This window comes from Rhinopithecus bieti, unplaced genomic scaffold (genome assembly GCF_001698545.2).
Source record: "Rhinopithecus bieti isolate Rb0 unplaced genomic scaffold, ASM169854v2 scaffold_29254, whole genome shotgun sequence".
Lineage (NCBI taxonomy): Eukaryota > Metazoa > Chordata > Mammalia > Primates > Cercopithecidae > Rhinopithecus > Rhinopithecus bieti.
In genome coordinates, this window is record NW_016813033.1 from 645,231 (window position 1) to 664,133 (window position 18,903).

General features: G+C 40.5%; 1 long non-coding RNA gene and 1 pseudogene across 1 annotated transcript; one reads left to right on the top strand and one right to left on the bottom strand.

Moving 5' to 3' along the window:
• Positions 1-6,686: 6,686 nt before the first annotated feature.
• On the bottom strand, positions 6,687-13,790 carry LOC108512369 (uncharacterized). Its single transcript, XR_001880576.1, has 3 exons — positions 13,754-13,790; positions 7,601-7,686; positions 6,687-6,948 (listed from the first exon to the last, which is right to left on the bottom strand). It is a non-coding gene; the product is annotated as an uncharacterized LOC108512369 (long non-coding RNA).
• On the top strand, positions 10,766-10,973 carry LOC108512368 (60S ribosomal protein L38 pseudogene; annotated as a pseudogene).
• Positions 13,791-18,903: the final 5,113 nt, after the last annotated feature.

Consider the following 18,903-nt stretch of genomic DNA (forward strand, 5'->3'; position numbering starts at 1 on the left):
AAAATAAAATAAAATAAAATAAAATAAAATAAATGTGTGAAGCCCATCGTGTTGAATGACTTTGTAAACCAAAGCACAACAAGATGCTATGTAGAAATTGTCAGTCATCATCTATCTCTGCTAACTTTCCAAGTTCCTATGCCAATCATTGGGAAAAAGATTGCATATACACTTTATGACTTCTTAAAGACAAGAATATGCTGGTGTGGAAATACTTTCATGGTTCTGTAACATCACTGGAAAAATTTAAGGCTGAGTAATCCATAAGTAAAAGCACATTTCACAGGGCAAAAAAGACAGAGTTACCAGTAAGTTGTCAATTTCATGACCACCATTTTGCCTTTTTAATTTGGTTTTAGGACATTCTTTTCATTTTCCAAGACTTCACATTACTAATTAGGGGGATTTTGCCATAAACTCAGAAGGCAAAGCTGTTCAAAAAGATCACTGTATGCTTTTCTTGAGTTTGATTCAACAGCAAGGAATTTTCTGGTCGTTTTAATTGATAGCTGGCTTTCCAGTAGTTTTCCAATGCAGTAAACCTAATTCACCCCACTTATTTTAAAAGATATCCACTCTGTGTCTCTCACACGTATACTGGATCTCTTCCTGTTTTCCCTAGGAGGGAGGTATGATGGACTACTATATTTCCAGGCCTATAGTTCTTTGTGCTGTTAGAGCTCTGCATTCTTTTAGTCCACTGGCCGGGGCCCAGTGAGACTCTGTGATCAGCATGAGGGCTAGATTCTGAACATTCATTCCTGACACCAGAATGCCTCATCAATCTTTTATCCAATGGGAGCCTTGCCAGGGCCAATTCACTCACGGAATAATATTAGCTCATTTCTTCTATTCTTGCCTACTCATTCTTCTCCCTCTCCTGCTCCCATATCTCCAGGGACATAAGAAGGTGTTTTACTGATTGCTATAATGATAGTAATAGGTGATATTTATTGAGCACTTACAATGGGCCAGACAATCCAAGAACTCCACACATCGAGCAACAATGCTTCCTTAGGCCTAGCTGTCAACACTCCCACTGTCACTTCTGTGCCATCATGCCCATGCCATGGGGGGCTGACGCCCCAAGCTAACAGTGCTTCTGGGGTAAGTGTGCCAGATTTCACAAGTAAAAATATAGGAAGCCCAGTTACATTTGAATTTCAGAGAAACGGTGAAAAAAAGTATGTCCCAAATATTGCATGGGACACACTTATATTAAAAATTATTTATTGTTTACTTGAAATTCAAATGTAACTGGGCTTCCTGTTGTTTACCTGGCAGCCCTGTTTGGTAGCCTGTCTGTACTACAACTGTGGAAGTGAGCCACAAACCCCAACATGCCCAGGTTTCTCCTCATTCATCCGGATGTTTGAGATTGGGTCCCAGGAAATGAAGCAGAGAAAAAAACCACTGGTGTCTGATTTCCTCTTCTCCTCCCCTCCCCGATTTCTTGCACTTTCGACTCCGTCCACTGCATATCCACATCCCTACTCCAGGTGTAAGTACATGTGGATGTGCAGTGTACACAAAATCTGTGATCTAGTCAGCAGGTCCTATTTATTTTTATTTTATTGAGACAGGGTCTTGCTCTGTTGCCCAGGCTGGAGTGCAGTGGCACAATCACGGCTCAATGTAGCCTCAGCTGCCTGGGCTCAAGCGATCCTCCCACCCCAGCCTCTCGAGTAGCTGGGAGTACATGTGTGCTCCTCCACACCCAGCTAACTTTTAAAAAATTAGTACTCGTGGAGACAAGGTCTCACTGTGTTTCCCATGCTGGTCTTGAACTCCTGGGCTCAAGCAGTCCTCCTGCCTTGGCCTCCTAAAGTGCTAAGATTACAGATGTGAGGCACCTCACCTGGCGTCAAGAATTATTATCTTGCTGTTGATTTGGAAAGCTTATTTGGATGTAAGAAACTAAATATTAACTCTTTAAATAACTTTGCATTCCTGATGCCTTACTTTGATCTCTCCCTGGTACCCTTGCAGATCAATGGCTCTCTGGCTAATAAGATATCAAGAAATGCAAAAGAGAAATGCATACTGATGTAATTGTGAGGAGGAGGATTTTGCAAATTAAATTATATGCATTTTTTAGCGTTGTCTGTCTTTCCCCCTTTTTACCATCCTAATCTAGAATTTAATCTTCATGAGCATATAGACCCTAAAGTGGGAATGCTAAAACAGTGCCAGGCCCTGCCTGGTAAAAATCTGTTGAACGACTTTTCCAGTGAGGAAAATGAGACTTAGGAAGTTAGTTTGCCCCATTTGCACAGCAGAGCTGGGCTTCACATGTTGATCTGACTAATTCGTGAGCCCTAATACATCACTGCCATGTATTTCTGCCTATCTGCTGTCTAGCAGTTCATACAGTTTGTGTGTGGTTTGTTTTTCCTCTTGAAATTTGGTTTCAATGTGGAAAAATCAAAAACAAGAGATGCATTTCTTCTTTAGCTCAACAAAAGGGACGTTTCAACACTAGCAACAAAAGGTAAAGGAAAACTGAAGAAAACAAAAGAATCTCAAAAGCATAGAACCATCATGTGTATAAAGTACTGCTTTCTAATTGCACGATGACCAAAGGTCTTTTTATTCTGCCTCCTGTCTGAGAGTCCAATGTGAATGCCATGATCTTGAGATAATAATTTCTTGCATAGGGCCACATATAGCCTATGGGAAGACGCACCTTTTGCTGGTCAGACACGGTGCAGCTCCATGGCACACAGCCTGGTAGGAGGAGTGCAGACTGAATCTTAGCTGCACTTGCTGCCCTGGCCAGGCACCCTCATGGACTGAACAGCCAACACCTCCAACGCCTCTGTAGGTAACGGCCTTTTCTTGGCATATGTGGCCCTTGGACCAGAGTTTCGGTTGTAGTAGCTGTTAAAAAGTGGGAAATCTTTCCTTTCTTCCTGGGTCCTTGTCTGTTTTCTACCACCTGCTCTCTGGGCATCTTGTCCCCTCCCTCCCAACTTGTGCTGTTTTATCGTCCATCAGATCTTCTTCCAGGAAAATTACCCTATTTCCATTTATGTTGCCCACCTGAGCAGGCAGGCAAACACAACTCCCCCAGCTTTCTAAGGCCCTCTCACTCATGTCTGCTTTCATCTTTCTAGCTTCCCACTGATTTCCAGGGCAGGTAGCTAATGCCCTTTGGCTCCAGTGAAGACCTTGCTTTTCCCAGACCAGGTCAATATATCTACTTACCTCTTGAGCTTTGTGTCAAAGGGAGACAGAAATGGAATCACACTTTACCCTTGAACAATATAATTCGTGTCAGAAATAGTCAGAACTTTTTCTTTGATTTTGATGACAGAAAAACTCAAACTATAGTTATTCAACAAACAGCATTGCTGGGGAAATGTTTACTAGAGTAACACTTTGAAGCCTCTGTGGGATTTAAAATGATACACTTTCTGTGGCACCTTAGGCTTCCATGTGTTATTCAAAGAGAAATTCTCACTGTTAATATAACCAGAAAGGAGAACATTATATTTGTTAGTTCATGAAGAGAGACATATCATTTGATCTTGAACTCTCCCCTTCAGGACATCCTTCTTGGAGGCTGTACACCTAAGACAATGCAATGGAATGCATGAAAAAGAGAGGAGACTTCAAGAAGAGGAGCGTTGTTTGTAAGAATCTGATCTCCATTAAGAATAGGGCCAGAGGAAATACATTTGAATTGCAAAAGGAAGAATTTAGGCTAGATCCAAATACTCTCTGACTGCATGGGTAACCAGTAAAATAGGTGTCCACCATCTATTATGTGGTGGATGTAACCAGTACATTAGATGTAAAATAGAGGGTAAACAATACCTTTTTTTAGGAAGATCTGTAAAATTTTGATAGAAATCGCATTGCTAAAATTCAAAAATCATAAGATCTTCTGAATACCCTAACTAACATATAAATTTGCATTCCCTTACTCACTTTTCCAATATCACTCTTATTTTTTTCTAAATAATCCCTCTATTATTACTCAATTCAGTAAAATAATATACTTTTAAAAAATGTATTGCTGGGTTTGACTAAATTGATCAAATTGAAAGTTAATTTTGGTGTGTAAAGACATGATCTTGTAATATTCCCACTCAAAGATTTCTATTAAAGTCATATCAAAGAAAAATAGAAAATGGAAAGAAGAATTCCAAATATTAGAATTAAGGTCTAAACCCTGATTTTGCCAGGGAGAGCTGGATTTCTTTGAGAATGGGATTGTTCCTTTCTTTTATTTTGCAAAGCTGATTTAAAGAAACTTTTCTAGTAAGAAACCATTCATACTCTCTGTTTTGTTTTGGAGAGTATGAAAAAAATTTTTTTTGAGACAAAACTTTGCTCTGTCACCCAGGTTGGAGTGCAGTGGTGCCATCATAGCTTACCATAGCTTCAAACTTTCAAATTCTTGGGCTCAAGCAATCCTCTCACTTTAGCCTCCTGAGTAGTTGGGACTATAGGCCCATACCACCATACCTGGCTAACTTTATTTTATTTTTTATGCAGAGACAGGGTCTTGCTATGTTGTGCAGCCTGGTCTCTAACTCCTGGCCTCAAGTGATCTTCCCACCTTAGCTTTCCAAAGCGTGTGATTATAGGAATGAGCCACTGAACCCATCCTGAGAAAATTTTGAACCATGTTCGTGAGGGGTGAGCAGAAGGAGCTGCTCTCTCCATATGGATTGTATTGTTGATTGAGACGGGCACATAATTGCACAAATTTTCTTTTCACTTTGCTTAAGAAGACATTTTCAATATAAGTCCATAAGGAATCAAATGTGGTTATCAAACCAGTCCATTTCCAGAAGTGACTCCACATCCAAAGGAATCCTGACATATAATAAGAACAAAAATGTTCAAAGTATAAATACATGAAAAATAACATTAGCTTTGATTTCTAGCAATGTGGCTAAGGTCATCTGAAAGCTCTCTTACTATAAATCACTTAGATAAGCTAAAATATAACAAGCATGCTTTTAAATGCTACAAAGAAAGTAAGGAAAATACCCTGCAAACTGATCATTTGATGGCTAGGGGGTTAGTTTTTTGTCAGTATAGTTAACAATGGGTTTGGATTTTAATGGCCATGAAAGTACAGGAGACAAATCTTTGGGCCCGTGAAAGGCAGAAATTTAGACCTAAGACCCTTAAATAAAGAACTTCTGAATTACCGTAGATCTGTGAAGCAGGAGAACTGAAAATGTTCATCCTCTCCCATTAGGAGACAAACTTTTGCGCTTGGCTTGATCTACTAGGAAAAGAGGAAGCAAAGGAAAATCCTGAGGATATTAGAAACCTGAACCCTAGGCTGCTCTCACTCGGGTTTAGAGTTTGAGTTTATACTATCTGGATGACCTAGATTCTCCACAAAATAATGTAAAAAGCATTCTCAGGTTGATAACAATACTGGTGCACCCTAATATGAGTGACTAAAAGCCTTCTCTAGGAAGACCTATTTTCAACCTGGGTTGCATAGGAATCCTGTAGGTAAAGTCCCACCCAACACGAACTCACAATTCTAAATTACAAAATACAGGAAAGGCAGGGCATGCTGGCATATGCCTGTAATCCCAACACTTTAGGAGGCCCAGGCAGGAGGATCACTTTTGCCCAGGAGTTTGAGACCTGCCTGGGCAACATGCTGAAACATGTAGAGACAGCATGTCTCCACAAAAAATACAAAAATTAGCCAGGTATAGTGGCATGTACCTGTAGTCCCAGCTACTTGGGAGGTTGAAGTGAGAGAATCACCTAAGCCTGGGAGGTAGATGCTATGGTAAGCCATGATCATGCCACTGTACTCCAGCCTGGGTGACAGAGTGAGGCCCTGTCTCAAAAAAAAAAAAAAAAAAAAAAAAGAGAGAGAGAGAGAGAGAGAGACAAAATACAGGGAAAAACAATCCAGAGTCATCAGAAAAGCAGCCAATATAATTAGATCCTCATTTAGAGAGAGACTAGAAAATAAGCACATTTACAAAGATGAAAATAATAGACAGTGGTGACTCCAAAAGGGCAAGAGTTGAAAAACTACCTAAACTACCTAGTGGGTACAATGTTCACAATTTGGGTGATGGGTTCAGTAGAAGCCCAAACCCCAGCATGATGCAGTACACCCATGTGATGAACTTGCACATGTACCACTGGAATCTAAAATAATTTTTAAAAAGAAAAGAAGTATGTTTAAAACTGTTAAAGAGAAAACACAAACAGTTCTACTGATGGGCAAGGGGGTACTGCATATTATTTGAGGGACCACTTCCTGTTGCGTAGGCTGTGGTTCAAGCAGGGGAACTGAGCATGGTAGTGGGCAGGGCTCCTGGTCTTTGACTATGGACCAGCAGGCAGAGGGAAGTTTCAGTCTGTACTCCAACTGAAAGTGAGTTTGGAAAGCGGACTGATTAATTCCAAAGGGGTAGAAACAGCAAGAACCCAGTGAAAATAAACCATGACAAAGCCAGTGAATTTAGAAGGTAGAAGATGCGGTGTACTCTAAGGCAAAAAACACAAATATAAGTACCTGTTTCTAAGTCACCTTTAAAGGAGTCTATGATTGGAAGCTGGTTGGGACAATAGTCAGAGGTATTGCTTTGCCTGTAAAGCGAAGCCAGATCCAATAAAAGAGACTATGCTGGGGCTTTAATAGCAAATTTTAATGCCTTGAACTATAGATATTTAACTAGAGTTTGGTTTCTCCCATCCCTACCACAGGAATGTCTGCCATTTGTTATGTGAGTACAGGAGGCAAAACTTCCAGGGTCCTCTGTCTGATCGTCTTCCCAATGAATGGGACAGAAAGTTTCTCAGCACTAGAGCTGGGCCTTGATATTTTATCGTAGTATGAATCTGTGTCATGCCAGGTCCGTAGGTAGTACATCAGCATGCAAGGAGGTGTGTTGGAGACATGTGATGGTTACTTTCATCCACATTCAACTGTTTGGAACTTTTTGGTACCTGTTTTTTGATAAGGAATGGAATAGTCAATTAAATAAATAAAATCAATTCAAACTGTTTGCTTAAGAAACTTCCAGATTTCCAGACAGGAATCACTTGTCTTCACGGACAAAATCCAACTCAGAGGTAAAAGCCAGATTAGCATAACTTGATGAGGATACATATTGGTTGCACATTGTGATGCTGTCAAATGAAGCATTCTGGTTGAGTAGGAAGAATTTAAAGCCAGTATCATGGGATCTGGAAAATCAGCCAGCAGTAATTTTTTTCCCTCCCTCCCTCCCCCTTTCTATATACTTTACAGGTCCTTCTTTCCTTCCTTCCTTCTTTCCTTCCTTCCTTCTTTCCTTCCTTCCTTCCTTCCTTCCTTCCTTCCTTCCTTCCTTTTTCTTCTTTCATGTTTCCTGACATCTATAAAAGGGAGATTCCTCCTCCTCTTCCTTGCCTTACTCCTCCTTCTCCTCCCTCTCTTCCCTTCTCCTCATTATTCCTCCTCTCCTCTCTCTCCCCACCCCCTCTATCCTGGTCATTCCTTTTACCTCAGTATCTGTCTTTGTGGATAACTCTTTCTACCCATTCACCTGTATCTGCTGAATGCTGGCCTCAGCCCCTGTGTCTACATGACCTTCCAGCCCAGCTCCCCAGAGTTTACCGTGTGCCACACTCTAGGTTTCGGTTCTGTCAGGTGCCTCCTCCTGCCTGAGGCAAGCATGGAGGGAGTGGAAAGTAGCCATAGTCCTAAAAGGTATAGAAAGGGAGAGAGTAGAGTTTCTTTTTACCTTCTTGAGTAGAAATACAGCCACTCTTTGCCCTGCAGTAAAATTTTCAATCTACCCTATAAGTTTAAGGCAGCTGGGCATCTTGGAGTGCTGTGTGATGATTTATGTGTACAGATTCATGTAACACTACCTTGTTCTCTTAGATTTGGTTGAAGCTGGTGGTCTTTGTTATAGCTTGTGGTTCATGATTTATCTGAGGATTACACGAGGAATTTTTTTCTCTAATGGTGTGGTAAAGGGCAGAGGAGGATCTCCCCTTTACAGATATCAGAAAGCATGAAAAAATATAATTGGATTTAATACTTTGCAGATATTCTGTTTTTCTTCCCAATTATTTGATTTCACTTAATATACATATTCTTTCTCTTTTTCCTAGCTTTAGAAGCAAACCAACAAAAGCAGTTTGGACTTTAGTAACTTTTTTAGAGCAGCATTTAGAACAGTTTGCATGTTCTGAGGAATATTATATGTGTGTGTGAGGGGGGAAGGGATTCACACTGAATACATTTTAGAAATAATTAAACAAAATAAAGCAGTTTCCTTTACTGCAAGACTTCTCTGATCCTTTAATATGCTGATAGACTTTGTGATACTCCAAATTATAAAGATAGTTTTCCCAAATGTATTTGACCTTCCAAAAAAACACAGTCATGTAAATAGAAGCTTTTAACCTTGTTGTGTCTGCCAATGGCAAGTTCTGCTGCTCTTCTGACCCAAGAGATTGTCTGATCCTGTGCTGGATTAATCTCAGTGACATAGCCTGCCCTGTACACTCTGCTCTGTGATGCAAGGGTCAAGACGCTGAAAAGTGTATTTTGCTCTGGTCGGTGAACTTCCTCTTAGGATGCCCTATGGGGACTCTGGGCTGCAGGCAGGACAGGGATTTTCCTTCTTCCTGTTTGCTTGCTGTTTCGAGGTGTCACCCTATCAGTGGCCTTTCTCTGGGCAGCAGTAGTCATCTTCTGTCTTCAGCTTCTTTCCTCGCTCTTAGAACCTCACTGCAATCTGTCTGAAGAGCAGTGGCCTCCAGCTAGCGCCTCCCTCGGAGGCCAGAGCCCCAGATCCAGGACACCTGTCCTACAAGCTCCTGATATATCAGGAATGACTTGGCAGTGGCCCCACCTCAAGACATGGGTCCCTGCTCTATGAGGTTCTCATCCAACTTATAGTTCTGGAAACTCCAACCTCTTCCCCAAGAGTGGTACTTGCTTCCTTCTATCTCTGTTATCTTAGTGCCTCTTTTTGCTTTTTAGCCTTTCAACCTCTGTAATAAATTTCCCATATCAAATTCCCTCTGTTAAAATACCTAGTGTGGTGTCCATTTTCTCGACTGGACCTCAATGGAAAAGAATACAGTCCTCCACAGGAGTGGCCCTGAGATAGGGCGAGGTAGGAGGGTGGGTAGAGGAGACAGGGGAGGAGAAGCCTTGAATTCTTTCCTTGAATCTAAAGCAGTGTTTTCAAATGTTAGAAATTTAAGGAACTCAGAGGAATTTCATTTCAAAAATTTTACAACATTCCTTGAGATAATAGGAGATGATCTGGGGTGCGGTAAAAAAGTAGAATTATGAATTTCTTTTTGATTTAAAGAGTTATGTTATCCCACAAGTTTAGTAAAAAAGGAACTAAAGGAATCCTTTCTCAGGGCTTTATTTGCCGCAACTGTAAACCATGTATTTGAAGAAAGGGGAAGGAGATCGTGTGACGTGGTAAAGTATTGGAATCAGGAGTGAAGTGCAAGCAATATGTTCCAAATGGAATTTCCAAAGATACATTTTAAAATATTTGGTTAATAAATAACTAAACTGCTGGGAATGGTGACTCATGCCTGTAATCCTAGCACTTTGGGAGGCTTAGGCGGGTGGATTATCAGAGGTCAGGAGTTCAATACCATCCTGGCCAACATGATGAAACCCTGTATCTACTAATAATACAAAAATTAGCCAGGTGTAGTGGCGGGCGCCTGTAATTCCAGCTACTTGGGAGGCTGAGGCAGAAGAATTGCTTGAACCTGGGAGGCGGAGGTTGCAGTGAGCCAAGATCGTTCCACTGCAGTCTAGCCTGGGCAACAGAGTGAGACTCTGTCTCTAAATAAAAAAAAAAATAAAATAACTAAATTAAGTCTCAGGTTCGTAAATATTGGTGATCATTAGAATCATCTGGGGGGCACTAAAATTCCACATTGCTGAGTTTGATCCCAGGCCCTGGGGTTCAGGCTGGGGTCTTAGATTGAGATGCTAGGATTGGGATCCCAGGAACTGATATTTTTTGAAAAACCACCTTATGCGATCAAAGGAATCCAGTGATTAATAGATTTAGGATTCACTATTATATAGAATAAAAATCTTTTAATTAAAATGCATATATATCTATGTGTGTGTGTGAAGAACTTAGATTCAGCTTCTCCTCCACCACCATTTAAAGTATGAGGAGCTAGGAGCAACACAGTGTTGACAGTCACTATCTTGGTAGGGGGCAGTCCAGAAAACACTGGGCTAGAAAAGATGTAAGACAATGGAGCTTCCCTAGGAGACTGATTTTTGAAGGGCTTTTGATCATCCTCCACCCAGTGTCAAAGCCAATCATGAATCCTCAGAGCCAAGGAGGTCCTGGCAAGTTCTGTTGTGGTGGTTGGACATCCCTGTCGGGTCACCGGGGCTCCGAGGGGCGCCCTGCTGTCACGATGCTGGGATATGAGGGTCAAAAGTGGGCCTTTCACTCATCAGTGCAAAGCTTTTCTCAGGCTGTTACCTGTGTGTGAGTCTGAGATATAGTAACCAGGCAGCTGACTTCAAAACCGTCCACAGAGACTGCCAGGGACTTGTCAGGTGAATGGAAAATGAAATAAATATAAGAACATCGCCAATGTAGGCAGCAAAAAAGAGTAGAATTAACATTAGTCAGAGTACATTTTCTTGCTTTGTGACTTTGAAATGAAATACAGAGCAAAGGAGAATGTTGATGTTTTTTAAACACTCTTATGAAAGGGGGAAAAGGGTGTTTCCCTGCACTGCTGGTGCAGGCCCTGTCTTGTTGCCATGTCTCTCAAAATTGAGAAAATCTAGGACTTTCTGCTCACAGTCAACAAAAGGATGCCAAATAACTCAGGATCAAGAAATATAAGAATAATGTGAAGTTACAAGTTCAGTGCAACAGATACCTTTATACCTTGGTCATCACAAAGAGAAGGCAGAAAAACTGAAGCAGCCCCTGCCCCCAGTTTTGGCAGTGAAAGAGCTGGAATAAATTGGCAGAACGATTTAACTGTATTAAAATTCTTTTCAATTCAAACAACAAAATTAATTATTTTAATTAAAAGGGTGAAAAACTCCTCGTTTTCTGATTCAGTCAGCCAATCACCTGGTGGAGTCTGGTTTGGGTTATATCATTTTGTTAGTTCGTGTTACTTAGTGTTCTGGATTTGATCAGGAAATCCACCAGGCGTGTGGCTTTTCAATAGTGGAATCTTGTTGGCAGGAAAAATCCTCAGCACACTGGGTGATTCAAGTGCACTTATAATTTGCTCTTGCTTTACGCCCTTTGTTATGTGCACATTCCACACGAATCTATCACTTCTCTCTGAGTTATGTGCTGCTCAGGACTGATGCTCTTACCACCCACCCAGTGAGGGCAACCTCTGCTTCTCAAACCACAGAACCTATTGTTCTGTCCCTCTCTTACCCGGCGCTGTCACTGCAGCCTTTTACCTCCAGCCGGGGGCAGGGAAATGACTCTCCAGAGGGCCATTTCTCATGGTCATAAATGTTCTATTTCACTAAATTCCATCAACGTTCACCAAACCCTGAAGCAAAACAGTCATTCTCTATGCGTTCTTTCTTTGTGGTATAAACATATATACTGCCCATAAAAGTGCATAAGCTATTTGTGTATGTGGGATGGGTAAACTGGAAGCCATGTCAGCATCTGTACACAAATCATTTGTGTGTGTTGTAGGGTACGTTTACTTGTTTTTCAGTAAGGGAGTAAGACACCTTCATGCCTGGCTGAACCACCAACTTCGCAGACTTCATGTAGATACTACAACTGTTAATGTGTTTGGATTTTCATTAATCACTCTTCTCCAGTTTTTTCCCCTGGTGTTCCAGGTGTGTTGATTTTAATTGCTTCACTCATTTAAGCATCTCCCCAGACTGTAATAGATTAGTTAGCCATCCAAGCCTGCTGCTGGCTTTCCCCTCTCCCCTTCTCATCTGCTTCCACACCCAAACTAACTGGAAACATTCATTGCTCAGTAATGAGGCTGCGATTCTTCTCTGTGGAATCCAGGAAGACATAAAAGGCAGTCTCTCTTTATGCTAACATCACCTCCTGCTTTCCTGTCTTTGTTCTGTTATATGCTCTCTGCTGACTAACTTTAGAGAAGAAGCAAATGTTACCCCACCTTCCCAGAGCATGAAGTTGTGTTACCGAGCAATCTTAGGACAATTTACTATGTAAGACACACAAAACAAACAAAAATACACACGCACACACACACAGAGTAGGTCAAAACAAAACAGTTTGGGCACACTTTCTAATTTTTCAAACCTTGCTTGCTCAACAGCATATTTAATAAAGCACATACCACTTACTTGATCTGGCAGTACTTAATGCAATAATTTACAACCAAAGGAAGGCCCAAACATTTAGCCACAGATGTCATCAAATAAGGCAAAAAGGTTTGTAATAATGGTTTGTAATTAACGTTTAGGTTTTAAAAGATGCCTTAAGAAAAACAAAAGGTCTTATTCACTCATTTGCCCTCCTAAATAACTCTGTTTTTGAATTGACTGAGCAAACACCCAATTAGAGTGGTAATTTATTAGGGTCATACATTCGCTGAAAAGAAAACGGAAAAAAAGAAAAGCTACACCAGAAGCTAGGAATTACCAAAGGCTGATCTTGTTTGAGTTCATATATGCTATCTTTTCAGCAGGCTGATGACAATCTTTCCCTTTATATAGTAAAGATAAACAATTTAGACATAGTCCCCGCCTGGCTACCTTAATCTTAATTGCAGGAAAAGACAGTGTAGAAGCACAGATTTAAAAACAGCAGCAACAATAAAACAAAAAACGTAGGCAGTGCCAAGATGCATAAAGAGAACAGTTTCAAATGTCACAGTGAACTTAGCTTTCCTTCAGTTGATCCACAAGGCCTGCTATACCACATCATTCCAAGAAACACCAAGTCTTTGTAGTTTTGCTATGGACGCTATCAGAAAGGTCAATTGGTTTGATCAAAATTATGGTTGTGTAGCTTCAGCCATTCTCATAGCAAAAATTGGTAACCTAAAGTTGACAACTAAGCTTTTTTATTTTTTAATTAATTAACTAATTAATTAATTAATTCTGGAGACAGGGTCTCATGAGTGTTGCCCAGGCTGGAGTGCAGTGGCATGATACGGGCTCACTGCAGTGTTGACTTCCCAGGCTCAGGTGATTCTCCTACTTCAGCTTCTGGAGTAACTGGGACTACAGGCCTCTGCTACCATGCCCAGCTAATTTTTTTTTTTTTTTGTATTTTTTGTAGAGATGGGATTTTGCCATGTTGCTCAGGCTGCTCTCGAAATCCTGGGCTCAAGCTATCTGCCCACCTCAGCCTCCCAAATTGCTGGGATTACAGGCATAAGCCACTCTGTCTGACCAATTAAGCTTTTTATAAGGGAGCCTGCAGTTTAAAACTAAATCTCAATCAAAATTGCTGTCGTCTGTTATATTTATATGATTTTAAATTTTAAACTTTGGAAATGAGATTGTTTTGATAAAATAATGAACTCTGAGCAACAAATTGATTAAGCAATGACTAATATATTAATCAAGAGTTTATTTTTTTAACTTTTTTTAAATTATTATACTTTAAGTTCTAGGGTACATGTGCACAACCTGCAGGTTTGTTACATATATATGCATGTGCCATGTTGGTGTGCTGCACCCATTAACTCATTATTTACGTTAGGTATATCTCCTAATGCTATCCCCCCACTTCCCCCCACCCCACAACAGGCCCAGGTGTGTGATGTTCACCTTCCTGTGTCCAGGTGTTCTCATTGTTCAATTCCCACCTATGAGTGAGAACATGCGGTGTTTGGTTTTTGTCCTTGCGATAGTTTGCTGAGAATTATGGTTTCCAGCTGCATCCATGTCCCTACAAAGGACATGAACAACCATTAGTTTCTTAATAACAAACATCCAGAAGAAAGTTAGAAAAACACCATCTAAATGTTTGATGGGATTCTAAATATTTGCAGGCCCTGTTTTTATCAAAGCTGACATTTTTCGATAAATCTTGTATTTTTTTAATTCAGTTTTTTTCTTTCAATTATTGCTTTTGGGACTTCATAGATTTACCTAATTCTTGCAAAGCTTGATCATGATATTTCACTTCTTTCTATTTAAGACTTCATAAAATATTGAGATGTTGTAGTGGACAATCATTATTGTAGATAATAAGACAGAGACTATGTTGGCTGTTCACCAAACCGGGTTCCTCTTCTTCCTGGACACTTACGTGGTTTCCAAGGAACAGTTCCAATTAGAAGTGGCCATGAGTCTGAGTCCTAGTGCATGGAATGTGTGCAGAAGTGATGTATACACTTCTGGGTCTGTCCTCCTACGAGCCTCCCAGGAGTGATTATCCATGTGCTTTCTTTCCTCTTCTTCCAGATTAATGAACATAAGTTCAGGCCTCTTGGAAACAGTTAAAAATGGCAGAGTCACAAGATGGAAGGAACCTGGGTCCCAAAACATTAGTGCTTAGAAGAACACTTCCAACAAGTCAGGAATACCCATTTAAATGATCCAAGAATAAACCTTTTTTTGTGTTAAAGATTTTCAGGCCTGTAATCCCAGCACTTTGGGATGCTGGTGTGGAAGGATCAGTGGACTCCAGGGGTTTGAGATGAGCCTGGCCATCATAGGACGACTCTGTCTCTACAAAAAATTTAAAATACTAGTCAAGTACAATGGAGGACACCTGTGGTCCCAGTTGCTTGGGAGGCTGAGGCAGGGATCACTTGGGCCTGAGAGGTCAAGGCTGCAGTGAGCCTTGATTGTACCATTGCACTTCAGCCTGGGCAACAGAGAGAGGCTCTGTTTAAATAAAAAGATTTTTTTATAGACATGCATTATACACATATAATTATATGTATTACATATACAATACAAATATATAATAATATACATTATTATATGATTTCAAAAACTATTATAAATATGTAATTGCAAAGATAGAGAAAGCTGCATTTAGATATATAAAAGTTTTCTTACTTGGGGCAAATAGGTGGAGATACGTCCTCCCCTCCTACCATGATAGGTAAAGGTGGACAGATAATTCTTGTCCCTTCTCTCTGGCAAAAACACGGGGATGTGGCCTGACTCAACCAATCAGATGTTCCTGTCAGATACTTGAGGGACTTGAGATAGTGATGTGCTTAATGATTCTTCCTTCTTTGTTTTGAACAAGGACACATGACGCTGTCTTCATGGAAATGATTTTCCTCTCAGGTTGTAATAGGGGTAGTTCTTTTGCAGCTCTAAATCCAACTAGTCAACTTGTGAACATCTCTAGGTGAAGCTTCAGAGAAGTCCTTCTGACATGTCAGCTGTATTTCGGCAAAAATATGGTGATATTTCTGTCAAAATTAGTTTTTTGGTGTATTTAAGCAAACTCAGTTTCTCTCTATTTTCACTGCCTGGCAAATGAGAAGCCCTACAGGTTTCTTTTTGTTTGTTTTTCACACATAATGGTTTAGGGGAGTGGTTAGTAGTATGTTTACCGTAAAGAATTTCATTTCTAACTTTTGCCCTCTACAGAATCCATGTGGATTGAAAGATATTTCATCTACTAAAGGCTTTACAAAGTAGTAATAAATTTGCTTTTCCATATTTTGTTACTTCTCTCCTACTCCTCACCGTGGAATATGTAGGCTAATTCTAGGGGAGTGGGCATGGCTTTGACATGGATTAGTGGGAATTTGAAATTTTGGCAGGCATGGCAAATTTGAATTTTGTTGGACATTTGGAATTGCCAGTCCTGGCTCAATCGGTTTATTTTAATAACATTTATTTTGACAGATAGTGTGTTAGGTGCTGAGGACACAGAAATCGGTAAGCTATGCTTTTCTCTTCAAGAAGTCATAATGTGGGAGGGGAGACATATACACAAAAAGACATATCCAATATGGTGTGGCGGTGTTGAGCATAGGTGGATGTAAGAGAAGAGGGCTCTCTACTGGTTTCCTAGGGCTGCTGTACCTCATCACTACAAACCAACTAGCAGAAATGTATGCTCTCATAGTTCTGGAGACTGGAAGTTCAAAATCAAGGTGTCAACAGGGCCACCTTCCCCCTGAAATCTCTAGGGAAGCATCCTTCCTCCATCTTCTAGCCTCTGGTAGCTGCTGAGAATCTCTGGCATTCATTGGCCTCTAGATGCATCACTCGGATCTCCACCTTCGTCTTCATATGGCTTTCTCTTCTGTATGTGTCCAAATTTCCCCTTCCTTATAAGGACACCAGTCATACTGAATTTAGTACCCACCCTAATCCAGTATGATCTAAGCTTAACTTGATTCGGTCTGAAACTACTCATTTCCAAATAAGGTCACCTCCACAGTTTCCCGGTAGACATGAATTTGGGGGTTAGAAGGAACTATTCAAAGCAGTATAGGGCATTGAGTTCAGATGAGGGCAAGTCAGAAAGATGATCAAAGGATGTTTCCTAGAAAAGAAGATGGTAGCTAAGCTGTATCCTGAAGGATAAATGAAAGTTAAAAGAGAAATAAGATGGTTTACCACCTAAACATGTGTGATACACGTAAAGGAGGCTAAAAATACCTTCTACACACAAAATTTTATTGTGTCACTTATTTTAGTTAACAGCAGGTTCAGTCTCAAACATTTACTTTGTCTTTTTCCTGTGGCAGTCTCCGTCACGGCTGTAATCCAGGCAATCCTACTGTAGTCTCAGCTGTGAAATATTTAGAGTCCATGTGCTAAATATATATCACATTAACACTTCCTGGTGCCAAAATCTCTCTGTAATCCCAGCCCCTCTGTCCCGATTCTAACTGAACATGGAACACCTGTAGGCCTCTTATTTTTCTCTAATTTTGGGTCTAGGACTACTTTTGCTCATAAAAATGTATAAAGGATCACTGTATTAGGATCAGAACTGACTTCATTTATTCAGTCAAGTCATTCATTAATTCCGTAAACTTTTTTGAGTATTAACTACGTGTAAACCACTGTGCTAGGTGTGAGGCAATTAAGAAGATGAATACAATATTAGTCTTGTCCTCAAAAAGTCTGTAGTCTAGGCTGGGTGCAGTGGCTCACACCTGTGATCCCAGTACTTTGGAAGGCTGAAGCAGGAGGATCACTTGAGCTCAGCCAGGAGTTCAAGGCTGCAGTGAGCTATGATCATGCCACTGCACTCCAGCCTGAGCAACACAGCAAGACCCTGCCTCTCAATTTAAAAAATAAAGTCTGCATTCTAAAAAGGGAAAACAAAACAAGTAATATACATGATAGACCATAAAATCCATAGCAAAGGAGACCATATTGACTTTGTTTATGGCTCTATCCCACACATAGTTCAACTTCTGGCTCACAATAATCACTCAAGAAATAGTTACTGCATTGAATAAAAAGATTTAAACATTCTTGGGCAGGAAGAAATATTTTGGATCTTAAATTCCCTGACAGCTGCACTCTGGGAACTTGCCTGCCTAGATCTCTAAAATGGACTTAATTTCAGGCCTTTGATTCATTCTCAGCTTTGAAATTTAACATTTAACCTTGTTGGGATCTCTACTGCCTTGCCTTATTTCTGCTGGAAAGAAGATCCTCATCTATATTTTAGGTTTAGAGTGACGACACGCAACTTCCTAGGAGCAACCATGTCTCCGATGTGCCTCTTAGAGCTTCCTGCTAATGGCCTGAGTGAGAGTCACTGCTGGGACAAATACATTTGGGATCATGTGATGGAACAGATGATGCAGGACCTTTCTCTTTTCTTCAAACTACTACAACTGCTTCCCATCTAGTTCTCATCTCAAGGAACTCACAAGATATCTGAAGTCATCACCTAACGTTCAAACTTAGTGTTCTGAGGAGTCCTGTAGAGCAGATGGGATAGGAATTTGAAGAGCATGTCTCCATGTTTTTCTATCCATTTGTCTTAGTCTGTTTTCTGATGCTATAATAGAACACCACAGACTGAGTAATTTGTGAAGACCAGAACTTTACTTGGCTCACAGTTCTGGAGGCTGGAAAATCCAATATCAAAGGGCTGCATCTGGTGAGGGCCTTCTTGCTGTGTCATATCATCGTGGAAGGGCAAGTGAACATGTGGGACAAAGAGAAATGGGGTCTGAACTTTATCCTTTGATCAGGAGCCCACCCCTGAGGTAATTAACACACTGGCATTAATCTATTCATGAGGTCAGGATCCTCACAACCTAATCACCTCTTAAGGGCCCCATCTCCCAATCCATTACATAGGCAATTAAATTTCAACATGAGTTTTAGAGGGGACATTCAAACCATAGCACCATTCAGTATTTGTCTTTCAGTGCAATGCTTGGGGTGTAATAGTGCACATTTGAAGTATGAGGTTAGGAAAGTACCTAAAAGTGGTAGTTTTGAGGATAACAAGAAGTAGACACAGATTCCTTTCTAGTTAACTCAAGGATTTTCTGTTCTCTTTAATGCATATCCTGCTGACTGGAGTGAGGCCTCTAGTTTTACCTCCTACCATGAATGCTTTTTGGATCTTATAAGATCTGTGTAAGACATTCTAATAGGTGGAAAGGAGAGAAAAATATCACAGAATAGAAAGGAAATGATACGAGACTTGTATCAACACAGCTAGACAACAAAGATAAAATTTGCACATTTTTGTCTAGAATGAGCCCTTGTATTATGCAATGATTAAGGTTAAAGAAGACATAAGAAAGCCTGGGGGAAAACAGGGCCTGTAATACTGTAATAGTGTCCACAAACAGAAAGATGCCAGACTACCCCTTGGTATGCTGCTCACCTGCCTGTCAATAGAAAACACTAAAACACAAGGAAGCTAAGTCAAAACAGACCAGCATTCTGTATAGGTGGCTCATGAAACATTTTAGGGGAGAATTTGTGTACTTTAAAAATATTATCGCTTTGCCTTTATT